The 12,733-nt window shown below is 37.8% G+C and overlaps 1 long non-coding RNA gene across 2 annotated transcripts in view; it reads left to right on the forward strand.

Annotated features, from left to right (window-relative positions):
- The window catches only part of D830032E09Rik (RIKEN cDNA D830032E09 gene), a 33,689-nt gene extending 21,654 nt beyond the window's left edge, over positions 1-12,035 (forward strand). For both annotated transcript variants that reach the window (NR_102307.1, NR_102306.1), the window contains 2 exons: positions 2,796-2,899; positions 10,237-12,035. This is a non-coding gene — a long non-coding RNA (RIKEN cDNA D830032E09 gene). The remainder of the gene's footprint in view (positions 1-2,795; positions 2,900-10,236) is intronic.
- Positions 12,036-12,733: the final 698 nt, after the last annotated feature.

Genomic DNA, 12,733 nt, shown 5'->3' on the forward strand with positions numbered 1-12,733 from the left:
ATTCAATTCAGGGCAGTGTTTTTGGAGGAGAACTTTCAGAGGTTCTTCATTAACAAGAAACAAAAAAACAAAAAACAAAACTTAACATCTCTTAGAGAATGAATGGAACTCTATGTGTACTGCTTTTGTTTCTTGCATATTTTTAAAAATTAAATTAATATGCGGTTTTAAAAATACAAATACAAAAACAAAACAAACAAACAGAAATAGTGGACAGTTTCTGTATAGAAAAGTCAAATGACTTATGATTCAAAGTGTTGATTAAAGAGTTCTAGAAGTTCCACAATTCTGCAGCAGTTTAGTAACAAGTTTGATGCTTCCTGGCTAAATAATTAATTCCTGACCAGCCAGAGCCAAGTAGCAAGAACTTCCCTACAAAGTGCCCTTAAAATGACTTGCTGAGCATTTTAATTTAGCCTTTCATTATAGGAGATTTCACACAGAAATATAGTATTCTTTGAGGTAATATTATAAAATTGAAGAACATATATCAAAGGAAATTCATTATTTTATTCCACAAATAGAAGCCAGTTCTTTAGATAACATCTAACAAAGAGTGAAAGAAAGATCAATATGTGGGTGTGCGTGATATTTTACCATAAATAGCCCCAAATGGCTTTGCTAGTATTTATGTACTAAAAGAGAAAAGCAATTATTTTCAAAGGCATTTGTTTCCCATATCATTTCCAATGTCATCCCAAAACAAACTTTAATGTGCATAACTTCATCAGGACTGAATTTAGAGTCAGAATATAATTTTACACGTTAATTTGAAAAGTTTGAAGGACAACATCACATAAATGCATTGTAAAGATTACTTAGAAAATTGGGAAATCCACAAAGCAAATATTTCCACATAGTGTGTTCTCAGCATTGGAATCAGAGAATGCCAGCACTGAGCAGCACTTCAGAGGTGTGGACTCAGCCCATATCTGGTGAGGATTTACCAGGATCAACGTTATCCAATCAGACTTGGGATGAGTATCAAATGAGTACAATTATGGACATTCCTAACTGAAGTTAAAAAAACAAAAACAAAAACCCAGTTTTAAAATGACTGATATTGAATGCCAAGAACATAGTTTAGTACTACTTCATTTATGTGTTTCACAGTTTCATTTACAAAACTGATTGGATCAAATAATGTGTAGAAAGGTGTTGATGTCCTGAGTCTGTGACTGCACTTAGTCTTTTTCTACGCCCCTTTGACAAGACTGTGCTTCTAAGACAGAGTAATGGAGTGGGATCTAGAAGTCACTGTTGGTTTTAAAAACCTATTTTTATTACTCTAGTTTCAAATTATACACATTAAACTATAAAGCACTGAGTTGTATAGGCCCTAAAAGAAATGTGGAAATATTAGTATGTAGTACCCCACAAACTGGTCATACTCAGAAACTAGATTATTACAATGTGTTGAAATAAGGTCACACTGGGTTAAGTGCTTTTGTGTGAGTGGCAGAAAGAGGAAACAGTATAGGTACAGGCAGAGGAAGAGACTCATGGAAAAGGGTGGCCAAGATACATCTGGAGGCAAAGGAAGGCCGGTGGCCACTGACCTGGAGGGTCAGGAAAAATACATGCTGACCTCTTGATTCCTAACTTCAGTCTCAAGAGTTAAGAGAATACATTTCTCTCTCACACACACAGACACACACACACACACAGACACACACAGACTTTATATATATATCAGCCCTAGCATACTGCTGCAAAACCAGTCAGTGTTGTTTTAGGGCTCTTATTTTCATGTGGAACTGACAAGGAGACTGACATTTGACATACTGTAGTATCACACAGGGCCACACATTCAGTTCTGGTAGGTGAAGCTAAACATCCCCAGTGCCTTGTAGAAAAATATCAGAAACTCATTAAGCTTTTTTACTAAAATTGCACCTAAATGTCTGAGTGTTCTATGCACATGTGCATAGGTGTGCAAAAATCATTTCTTCTTATCATTTTAAGTCATGTTAAACAAATACATTTCAGTATTTTGTATGGTAATTTCACCAACTCTTGCCAATTATACATTCGACCAAGCAAACAAACAGACAAAGAACAAAAACCTAAAACTAAAGCAAAGTAAAATGAGTCAAGCAACAACAACAACAACAACAACAACACAACCTGGTCATTTGGGATGTTTGTTAGTCAGTTCATCACAAAGGTACTTGCTACCAAGACTCATATCCTATATCAGACTCACGAAATCCACTTGGCAGAAGGAAAGAGTGACATTTAATGTTGTCATCTGATCTCTGACAGTTGTCCTCTAACCTCCACACATGTGCATACATACATACACACACACACACACACACACACACACACACACACACACACATATATATATATATATATATACATATATATATATATATACACACACACATATATATACATATATATGTGTGTGTGTGTATGTATATATATACATACACACACACACATATGAACACACAAAAGAAAAAAATAGGTACAAAATAACCCCACAACTTTGTACTTCTGAGTATTTGTTCACCTCAGAACATCTATTTTTCTCATGAAATCATTGCCAAAAACACTTAAGAAGCACATATAAGACAGTATTTTTCAAGTGAGTGAGCCAATAAGCAGTTGTCTTTGATTGAACTTCATGGGTTTTCTAGCTTTGCTGGAGCATTCATGTTTGACTAGAGTTCATGAGTTTTCTAGTTTGGGACACTGCAAACTCCTTGGCCAGGTATCTTTGTCTCCTGCCTCATACTATAAGAAATTTGCCAGTTATTCTTCAGTGAGAAGAATGTTCTGTGTAGTCTCTCCCTTTGGACCAGGGTCTGCGGTGCAGGAGATGGAAGAAGAGAAGACGGCAGCAATAAAGCAATTTCTACTGGTTAAATAGCTTCCTGCCACTGCCTAGGTAAGTGGAGGAGCTCTGATGAGCTGGCCTAGTGCTACCTGAGCAGCTGGGAAGCATGGTCAGAAACGACTTCCAGTCTCCTTTGAAAACATCAAATGCCTAGCTAGCCCTGTAGCACAGGTACCTATGGCTCTTAATATTTCAAAACCTAACTACTGTGGAGGCCATAGGAGTCTATATTTCTTCCTTGTCCAGTGGAAAGGCCTCTTAGGGAAAGGTTGAAAAAGAAAGTTAAACAGCACTTTATGAAGGTCAAGCCACTTAACAGCTTTGCCAGGTGCAAACGGGACCTTGCACTTGCCTTTCGCAAGACCTTGCAGGTGTTATGCCCTGGGAGGATTATGAGGTTAACAGGCCCATAACAGTGCTTTATACAGTCAAAGCTTCTATGCCTCTTCCAGAGAGCATGCAGAGTGCATACACTGGCTTTTATGTAAACAGTGACAAGGTGCTTGGCAAATGAGACTTGTTAATTAGAGATAGCATAGCTGATTCAAAGACTAAAATGGTTGCTCACATCATAAATGCCAAATGTCATTGTTCCATAAGGAGTGGGAACCTCATTTTGAAATTTGACTAGCTAGCTAGAGACTTGAAGCAACAAGATGGATTTTACTAGGGCATACTTTTTCTCTTTGGATGAAATCAGGAAGGGGCATGTTTAAATTCCTGACCTTTCTGATTCTCTCAAATTGTGAGTAGAATGCAAAAGCCACCCAGCAGAAAGGGAGGGGTCAGTCACTGAAGGCAATAGGCCCTCATTAACCACTTTACAAGATATTGAAACAAACTTCTTCTGATCACTAGTAAAATAAGTATCTTTATAGCAGCCTGCAGGTCAATTGAAACAGCCAACAGAGGGATTGCATATAAATCCATCAAGCTATACCTATTGATATGCGGTAACTTTTACCATATTCCCTTTATGTAACTAGTCGTCTATACCAAAGGATATAGTCCAAAAAGCAATTTATGCATTGTCATCTTTAGATATGGCAGGATTAAGGTTTGTTTTTTTTTTAATGTTAGATGCAGTTTATAGTATATGGGAGGTTGGCTCTCTGACAATCACTATAGGATATATCCAGATACCAAATTCAGTTCACCGATTCAAAAGAAATTTATTATTCTACAGGAGCAATCGGGGTGGGGGTGGGGGTCTCTGCAAAATCAACAGCAAGCAGCAGAAGCAAACACAAGCAAACAAGACAGCAAGAGCAGGTGTTTCCACGGGAGTGGGTTTTTAGGGGGAAATGGGAAGAGTCTGTAGGGTGAGTTCGTAAATCTTCATTGGTCATGTTAGCTAAATAATGAATTTTGATTGTTGGACTTTGCTGTTTTGTCTCAGGAATAAGTCAGTGGCCAAATAAGGGAATGGACCTTGAAGGAGGGTCGTCGTAATGCAATCTAATGTTTTAGCAAGGGAAAGAAGGTAAAAGGCAATACCTGTTGGTGCCATGTTTGCTGTGCTTAGGCCTGCTAGAGCCCTTCATATATTAGAATGATGCTAGCTAGCTAGGCTGATTCTCATTTCAAAAAAATGTGGCTGTTGAAATAATGCAGAGAATGAAGAATGGATGGATGGATGGATGGATGGATGGATGGATGATGGACGGATAAATGAATAATATCTGTGTGTGTGTGTGTGTGTGTGTGTGTGTGTGTGCGCGCGCGCGCGCACGCGCGCGCGCTCTGAGCACCAGACAGTGTCTGAGCAAAACCTTTCAGGAGCTGCCATGCTCTAGGAAAGTGAGCTATTGTGGAGTCTGGAAAAGAAAATCATCGTGGAGTCTTTTATTCCAGGGAGAGGAGATTCAATTTTTATTTCAAATCTAACTCGTGACTTTTGATACTGTGATGACAAGGATGCATAGAATGTTTTAGGAGAGCTGATCTGGTCAAGGTGTGAGGGTCAGAACTGCATGGCAAGAGACTGTTGGTAAGGAGCCAACCTGAGAAACAGCTGAAGGAATTTAACAAAATGAAAAGACAAGAAATATCCTTGTAGCACTGGTTCAGAAAATTATGGCACTATGTATCAAACTTACACTGCCGGTTTAATCCTCACTGTCTAGTGGGAACAACTCACTGAGCTGTACTGGATGAGGGGAGTAAGCCTTAGGGATGAGATGATTTGATGGCCAAGAATATTGACAGTTGGAATCTCAGGCTTTCTGAATTTGAAATTTTGGGTTAAGGAATACATGTGTTTGGCAATAATCTCCTGCCAAATTTGATCTTTTGGAAAGAACAGCATGTGGTGGAACATTAATGATCTCTGGGACCAACAGGTGGGTGAATATCAAGTTCTTTGTACCCCTTTCCGTACTTGTAGGTATTTGAAACCTCCCTGTCTCATCTGTCTAATAATTTAGCATCTCAGTTTGTCAAGATTTTGAGACACAGAAAATAAGAGCATCCCAAAGGCTTTGTGTAGAAATTGTGCTATTTTCTAGCTTACATGGGGTGTGAACTCTAGACCACTGAGCTCTTAAGTAATGTCTAGTGTAGACAGTTCTAAAGGGGATGTTTCCATCAAATAACTCCTCTCAGAGCTCATGGAATCCTATGGAAGATGAGGAAAAAAAGTGTAAGAACCAGATGGTTGGAGAATACCAGGAGGATGAGGCTCCCTCAATCAACTGAACAAAACTCATATGACCTCACAGAGACTGAAGCTGCAACCACAGGCTGCAGGGCCAAACTCTCTGCATCTGTAGTAATAGCTTTCAGTTTAGTATTTGCGTGGAACTTTTGCATGTGTGAACCGAATCAGTCTCAGATTCTCCTGCCTTATCTTGGGTTTTTTTTTTTTCCCTTTCTTTCTTTCTGTTGGTTTCCTTTGTCCAACTTTGATGTGATTGTTTTTGTTTTGTCTTGTTATGTTTTGTTCTGTTCTGTTTAGTTGTTATCTCTTAGAAGCCTATTCATTTCTGATGAGACAGAAAGGGACTAGATCAGGTTGGGAGAGGAGGCAGAAGGAATTGGGAGGAGTATGGGTAGGGGAAGCAGTAATCAAGATATATTGTATAAGAGAAGTATCTATTTTCAATAAACGGGGGAAAAAGGACATATAGTGTAGGTTAGCTAAATGTAGGTCAGATGCACCTCTGTGGCTGTGAACAATAAACCCATGAGATTAATAAGGACTTTCCTTTACTGCATATGTGGGTGACAAGATAGTTTCTACAAAATAATAATAATAATAATAATAATAATAATAATAATAATGGCATTAATATCCATTGTGTATTGCCTTTCCACCAAATAATCCTTTTAAACTGAATTGTATAGCTTGATTCATAGGACTACATTAGAAATGAAATATATAAGTAGAGCCAGTAACCTATAACATTCTGCATAACAGATAGAGAGAATACACATTCCTGTGTTTTGTTGCTTATTAAAAGCATTTTCTAAATAAGATGTATTAATAATATTAAAGTAACCTTTTGCTCTCTACTGAAATTCTTGTTTTCATTTTAACATATTATGTCATTATCTTTTGCAGTGCATAATCTAAAATTATGTACAAATTTTCATATGATAATAACTGATAATTTATATCTCCATCTTAAAATGCTGGCAGACATTATATATATTTTTAATTAGGGTTGGTATTCTAGATGCTTAGTCAAAAGTTACATACTTTATCCTTTTGTTCCTAAATATGTGTTATTCTTTGAGGATGCATTTACAAGAGCTGGTATAATCAAAATACCAGAAATCAACTTATCAGCGTTGTGTGTGCTTTCCAGGAAATATGAGAATATAGTTGAAATCAGCTTACAAAGAAGTTAAAACACTTATTCTCTCAGATTGTCTGAAGATCTTAACATAATTTCTAGTGAGCCTTATAATAATGATCTAACACATTTGCTGAATCTCATATCATGTTGCTTTGTTGTATACACTTTGCCTTTTCAGAGTTAGAGGGAAATCATAAGATAACTAAAAATTAGTTCAAAGTTAATAATGAAGTTAAGAATTAGGTAAATTGATTTCCTAATACCCATAATACATTGATCATAGTTCTTGGTTCAGAACTCAACTAACTGCGAGGATGAAAAGTAGCATATTACACCATTTGATAGCTCATGGAACACCTCAGATAACTATAAAGATCTAGACTTAGAGTGAGGGAGCCAGGATATTTGTCAAATTATACTAAAGTGCTGTATCATAGCTAAGTCTTGTGGAGTAAAACATACTCTTGCAGAAGAAAGAGGGAAATAAAACTCACAAGAAAGTTACAAAATGTATAAGAAACTTAAAAGAATTTTGAGGCTGTTCTTAAAAGTTACAACACAATAAGGTATTGCTGGATTTGGGGAGGGTCCTTGTTGAGGCTGCCTGAGACTCATGACTAGAACTGTGAGGAATCAGCTTTCATGAGTTGTGAGCCATGATTAGAAGGTGTGTGACTCAACAGTGGTACTAAAAGTCCACTCAGTAAACTCTCCAACTCCCAAGTAGGGGTTGTATAGAATTACTCCTTTGTTCATCTTTGTCCTCTGAGGTGAATAGAAATAGACCTATGGGAAAAATAAGAAAATATAATTGGTCCCCAAGCAATTATCAACAGAGCCAGTGTTGAGTATGAGGGTAGAACGTATTCAGCTTTCTGTAAGCAGTTTAGAATGGCATGTCTCCTTGTAGTGTGTTAATTGTGTAGCTCCCACTGTTGGTGTAAACATGCAACTGGATTGAACTATCTGACTTTAGAGCATCTCTGGAAGGAATGCCAAGTGCCCATCTTTCTCTGGGTGGTACAGGATCCTGTGCATCCTCAAAGAATGGGTTTACCATGCAAAGAGAGGGCTAATCTCTACATAACTAACAGACTAAACAAAATTAGAAGCTCTGAAAGTAACATGTATGAGACAGGATTACAAGCAGGCTGTGGTGGCAATTGGATGGCTTTTCCAGTGAGTAATAAGGAATGCAAATGAGGCTGAGCTATTTATTTGCAAGAGGGCTTAACCAAAGAAGGGAGGAATTACAAAAGAAAAAGACTGTATATGGATGCTGTCTCCCTCCTCATTAGCCTTTGATTGGGCAATAAAATAGGAATTTCTTGGACATTGAACTGCCATTTCTTCCAGCTGACCAGTCACAAGAGAAAGACAGTGAAAGGTGGATCTGAACTAAGGAGTCCTGTGTGGCCTGAACACAGGGAGAAAACTAGACAGTAAGAAGGACAAGACCAAAGGGGAAGTGGAAGAAGATTTGACTCAGTCCCTGTCCTAGTACAGTTGAAAGGAAATCCATAATTTAGCATGAAGTTTGGGATCTTAGTGATGTACCTGCATAAGCAGCTGTACTCATAAGGGAATACTCTGATGCTGGACCTCTTGAACTGAGAAATATTTTCAAGAAGTTAAAGCACTTATCATGATCTAGTTTGTGAGGTGGTGGGATACGGGGGCAGACAGAATCAGTCTGAGTGTGGTATAAACAGAGATACTAAGTAATAAACTGATTAGTATTCTGAAAAGGAGACTGCATAATTGGAAACAATGTGAAGAAATTAATCAAGATGGAGTGGCTCATAGAAGCCATTAGTGACACTTAGCAGGCTGAGGTCCCATGGATATCAGGGAATGGAAGATATTATGACAAGGACATTCAGGCATTCCTGAAAAAATTGGGCATGAGAGAAGCATTGTTGCATGCTGTGTTCATTGGGTCAGAAAGGCCTGTACTCACAACAGAATTAAGAGAGAAGTTATTTCACCAGGACCTATAAGAGATGGGAATGGCTTGACTGAGCTCCTTGATAGGATGTGATATTTACAGTTTAGAAGTAGCTATGACATGTCTGAAGGGACTGGTTCTGTTGGTCAGTAGGTTTGTAAGGTATTAAAGTATTCAGGAAGAAATGAACAAGCCAGAAAGCAGACAATGGGGCCTGATCTGGTCATTTGAAAGTAACTGTGGAAGATTTGTGTGAAGTTAGAGTTTCTAAGGAAACCATTGATAGGAAACCAAATAAAATGCTTGTAAAACTCTGGAAGGTTTAACAGTTCAACAGTTCAACAAAGAGTTTTGGATCACATAGTTCAGGTAGAAAGAAGAAGCCTGTTTTACTGTGAGGCAATTATTTCCAGAACATATGCTGAGTACAATTCTCCCTGCAAGAGAGTATACTGAGATGGAGACTTTACATTCATTTTCGGACCTTTTCAGTAGCCAGGTGTGACTGACAGAGAGGCAATCAAACAATTCTGGTTTAGAGTCTGTCAGAAGTGGGGATCTGGCTCAAGTGGCAGATGCAGCAGTGTGATTGTAGTCCTGCTCTTAGTCCCCTGTAAACTACTGGATGGAAAGACACATGTCAGCTCTTTTGCAGTGCCTTTCAAAATAAGGGCAGATGGTTTGTGGAGAATGACTATGGATTATGGCAGGTTGAGATTATGGAAGATCTATGGACTTAATTCCCCAACCAATACCACCATACCCAATATTACTGTATTAATAACTGAAAACCTTTGATACAATACAAGTGATGGGTTAATAATTTCTTTCTGGTGAATCTCAAGAGCAGTGTGTGCTTGCTTGGAGTGATTGGTAGCATCCCTTCAAGGATTCTGTCCACCCTAGCAAAACGATTCCATGATTTACAGATTTGAAAAAGTACCTGGAAAATGAGGAGAACAGCAGTTGGAGGTCTTGAATGAATATCTCGTATGTCAGTGAAATAAAGCACTTCTCAGAGTCACAAAGCTGGCAATTTCCTCAATGAAAAGAACCTCAGTGCTAGAAATGGGCTGCATTTCTGGGAGTTGTAGAGGAGGCAAGCTCCTGATGCCGTGCAAACATCAGGACTATTGCCCCTGTTTCAGGTTCCATGTCAAAACTGGACAATATGTCCTTATTGCTAATGAACCAATACCCACATATGTTTGGTTCTATGACATAAAGAAATCAAACTGAGGTTAAAGTAGAACTATCTTTTCAGACTAGCCGGTGTTTTTTTTTTTTTTTTTTTTTTTTTTTTTGGTTTTGGTTTTTTTTTCCCTTATCAGAAGTTTATACTTGGGACACTGTCACCAATAATGCTACTTCGTTATGGACAATACACACTGTATCATCCACATGCCAGACAGGATTTACATGCTTGTTTATTAGAGGCACAATTGTGATGGGTGCAAGCTACTGATTCTCTTGGATTTACAGTTCAATTCATGGGAAGGAAGCTATGTTTGGTACTGTAAACCAGGATAAAACCCGATGGCTGGGAGGGACTCAATGGGGACAGTTCTGCTATTATTTGGTCAATCAGATGTCATGCGTCTATAAAATTGCCTTCTAAAGATTTCTGTTTACATCTACAGATCTCTGCTGCTATCAGAATGAGTTGTGAAAGTTCTTATGAGGAGGAGGAAATGGTTACTGCAGGAGACTCATCACTGATGAAACTGGAATAGGTTACTCTTTCTGTAATGGGGGTACTATTTCTGTAGTATGGTAGCCCAATGCTCACTCACTCAATAAAGGACTATACAAATACCAGCTGACATTCAAGAACCTGGACACGTCATAGAGGAAAATCAGAGGAAAGGCATGGCTATAAACCCACAGTGACCAACAGCGACAAATAGCACTATTCAAAAATGATGAAAAGCCCACTTCTTTGTTAAGCTGATTACATAACAGTTTCGTGTGCTAGAGACAAACAATGCTTATTTTAGGTCTCATCAACATAGTTTCTTCCACTTGACCTGATAATTGTCTGACAGGTGGTCACAAGACCATATCACTATAACCTCAGTTAACATGTATACCTCAAATGGATTGCATTGACCTTTCACACTTTCTTCTATCAGGAAGAAATTAGAAACTTCAACTTAATGACAGCATATAGGAAAGAACCCATGAAAAGTTAGAGAAAAAAGAGATGAAGAAAGCAAAGAGTAAATATAAAATAAGGAAGACACAAGCAATATTCTTCGAAGATCCGTATGGTCTCATAAAGGAGTATATCATGATATACTTTATTATACAACAAAGTTCTATTAAAAAGATAGTGTGGATTTACTTTCTTCTGCTTATAATCAACAGAGCATTCCTTTAAGAATTTTTGTTATACACATATGCTGGGAAGGCCAATTGCAGGGTGCGTGGTGTCTGCATATGTAGCTCTGAGGAAACAAGTAGAATTATTGCAGTTATGGATATCTAAAAGCCAGGCTCACAGTACACGAAATCATCAATCTTTTAAAAATATTCAAGTATATGGTTATTACTTCTAGATTTAATTTATTCCCAATTAAGTTGTCTTATTACCAGACTTATGTATTCCATTTTCTAAATACCCCTATTTGTTTGCTTCTCTGTATTTCATATAAATGTATCAATTCCTAGTCATAATTCCTTGCATCCCTTATTCCAGCACACATCCCATTAATATTTGCTGAATGGAGATTTTATGATTAAAGTAAGTTGCTTACTTTGGGTCCAAAATGCCAATGGTTTAATTAATGTTACTCATTTCCTACCAAAATTGCTAGGCGTTTAGCTCTTATCTTCCAGGGATTTTTTTTCTTTCATATTTGCATTAAACAGAAACATAAGCTTTGCTAAGGTTAATATAAGTCTTGGCTTGTAAGCACTGAGATGGAAACCAAGGAAAGAGAGTAACTTTATCAACAAATACTTGTAATGTTTATTTCACGTAATCCTTTTAAAAGCCTTACAGCATGCTATTGCCTTTCATGCTGCAGGGTTCTCAGTGTGCCAGCAGATAAACAGACTTTGGCTTTGTGAGGCAGTCGCAGTGCCAGTCAATGCTCTGCTTTGAGGAAGACAGTGCCCTTCCTGTGAAAGGGCAGGCCACACCAGGGCAGTGCAGTGAGGTCTACCATGTTCCAAGTGCACAGTGTTTCAAGCATCCCTTAGTCTGTCTAGCTCTCAGTCCCCAAGGTACTGACTACACTTTCCTCAAACTAGTTAAAGTTGTCAAAAGAGGCTTGATTTCATCCTGGGAAAATAAAGACTTTTTTTTATTTTTTCCCCTCAATTTGTGTGTCATTCTTAGCACTTGCAGACGAAGAATGAAGTAAACACTGTTCTCTTGAGGTTTTGAACCTTTAATAATGTAATAAAACTGCTAGATTTATGGAACTATTGACTCAAATCCTAGTAGTATGCACAATGACTACATATTGTTGATTTTTTGATTATAATACAATTACAACAAGTCTTCGTTTTCCTCCCTCCAAACCTTCCCATGTATCCCTGCTTTCTCTCTTTCAAATTCATGGCCTAAAGAGGTTCATTAAGTGGTGTTCTATGAAAATGTTTGTATATACATATACATTTCTAAGTATGAAATGCTTAGTCTGTATAGTGTTGCATAGATAGATAGATAGATAGATAGATAGATAGATAGATAGATAGATGGATGGATAGATGTTTTGGGGGCAGACAATATAAATTGGTATGACCAATTGGTATGCTTTTCCCTAGGAGAAGACTACTTCTCCCAGTGGCACCATTCTGTAGTTGCCTGTAGTTATTTCTGTAGAGTGTGTCTCTGTGATGTGTGTGTGTGTGTATGTGTGTGTGTTTATAAACATACCTATACAACTATATACACATTTAGCAACAATTGACCCAAAAAGAGGTCTTGAATTTGAAAAGGAACAAGTAGAGGTTTATGGGAAGGTTTAGAGAGAGGAAAGGGAAGGAGAAAATGATGTAATTATATTATGAATTCACAAAATAAAAGATATGGCTAAGCCACAAGCTGCATCTGACAGAAAACCAGGTTGACTTCTTGTAGACCTTCTCCTCTCTCTTTCTCCAGGCCTAATGCACCAGTCTAGTCTC

Source organism: Mus musculus, chromosome 1 (assembly GCF_000001635.26).
Source record: "Mus musculus strain C57BL/6J chromosome 1, GRCm38.p6 C57BL/6J".
Lineage (NCBI taxonomy): Eukaryota > Metazoa > Chordata > Mammalia > Rodentia > Muridae > Mus > Mus musculus.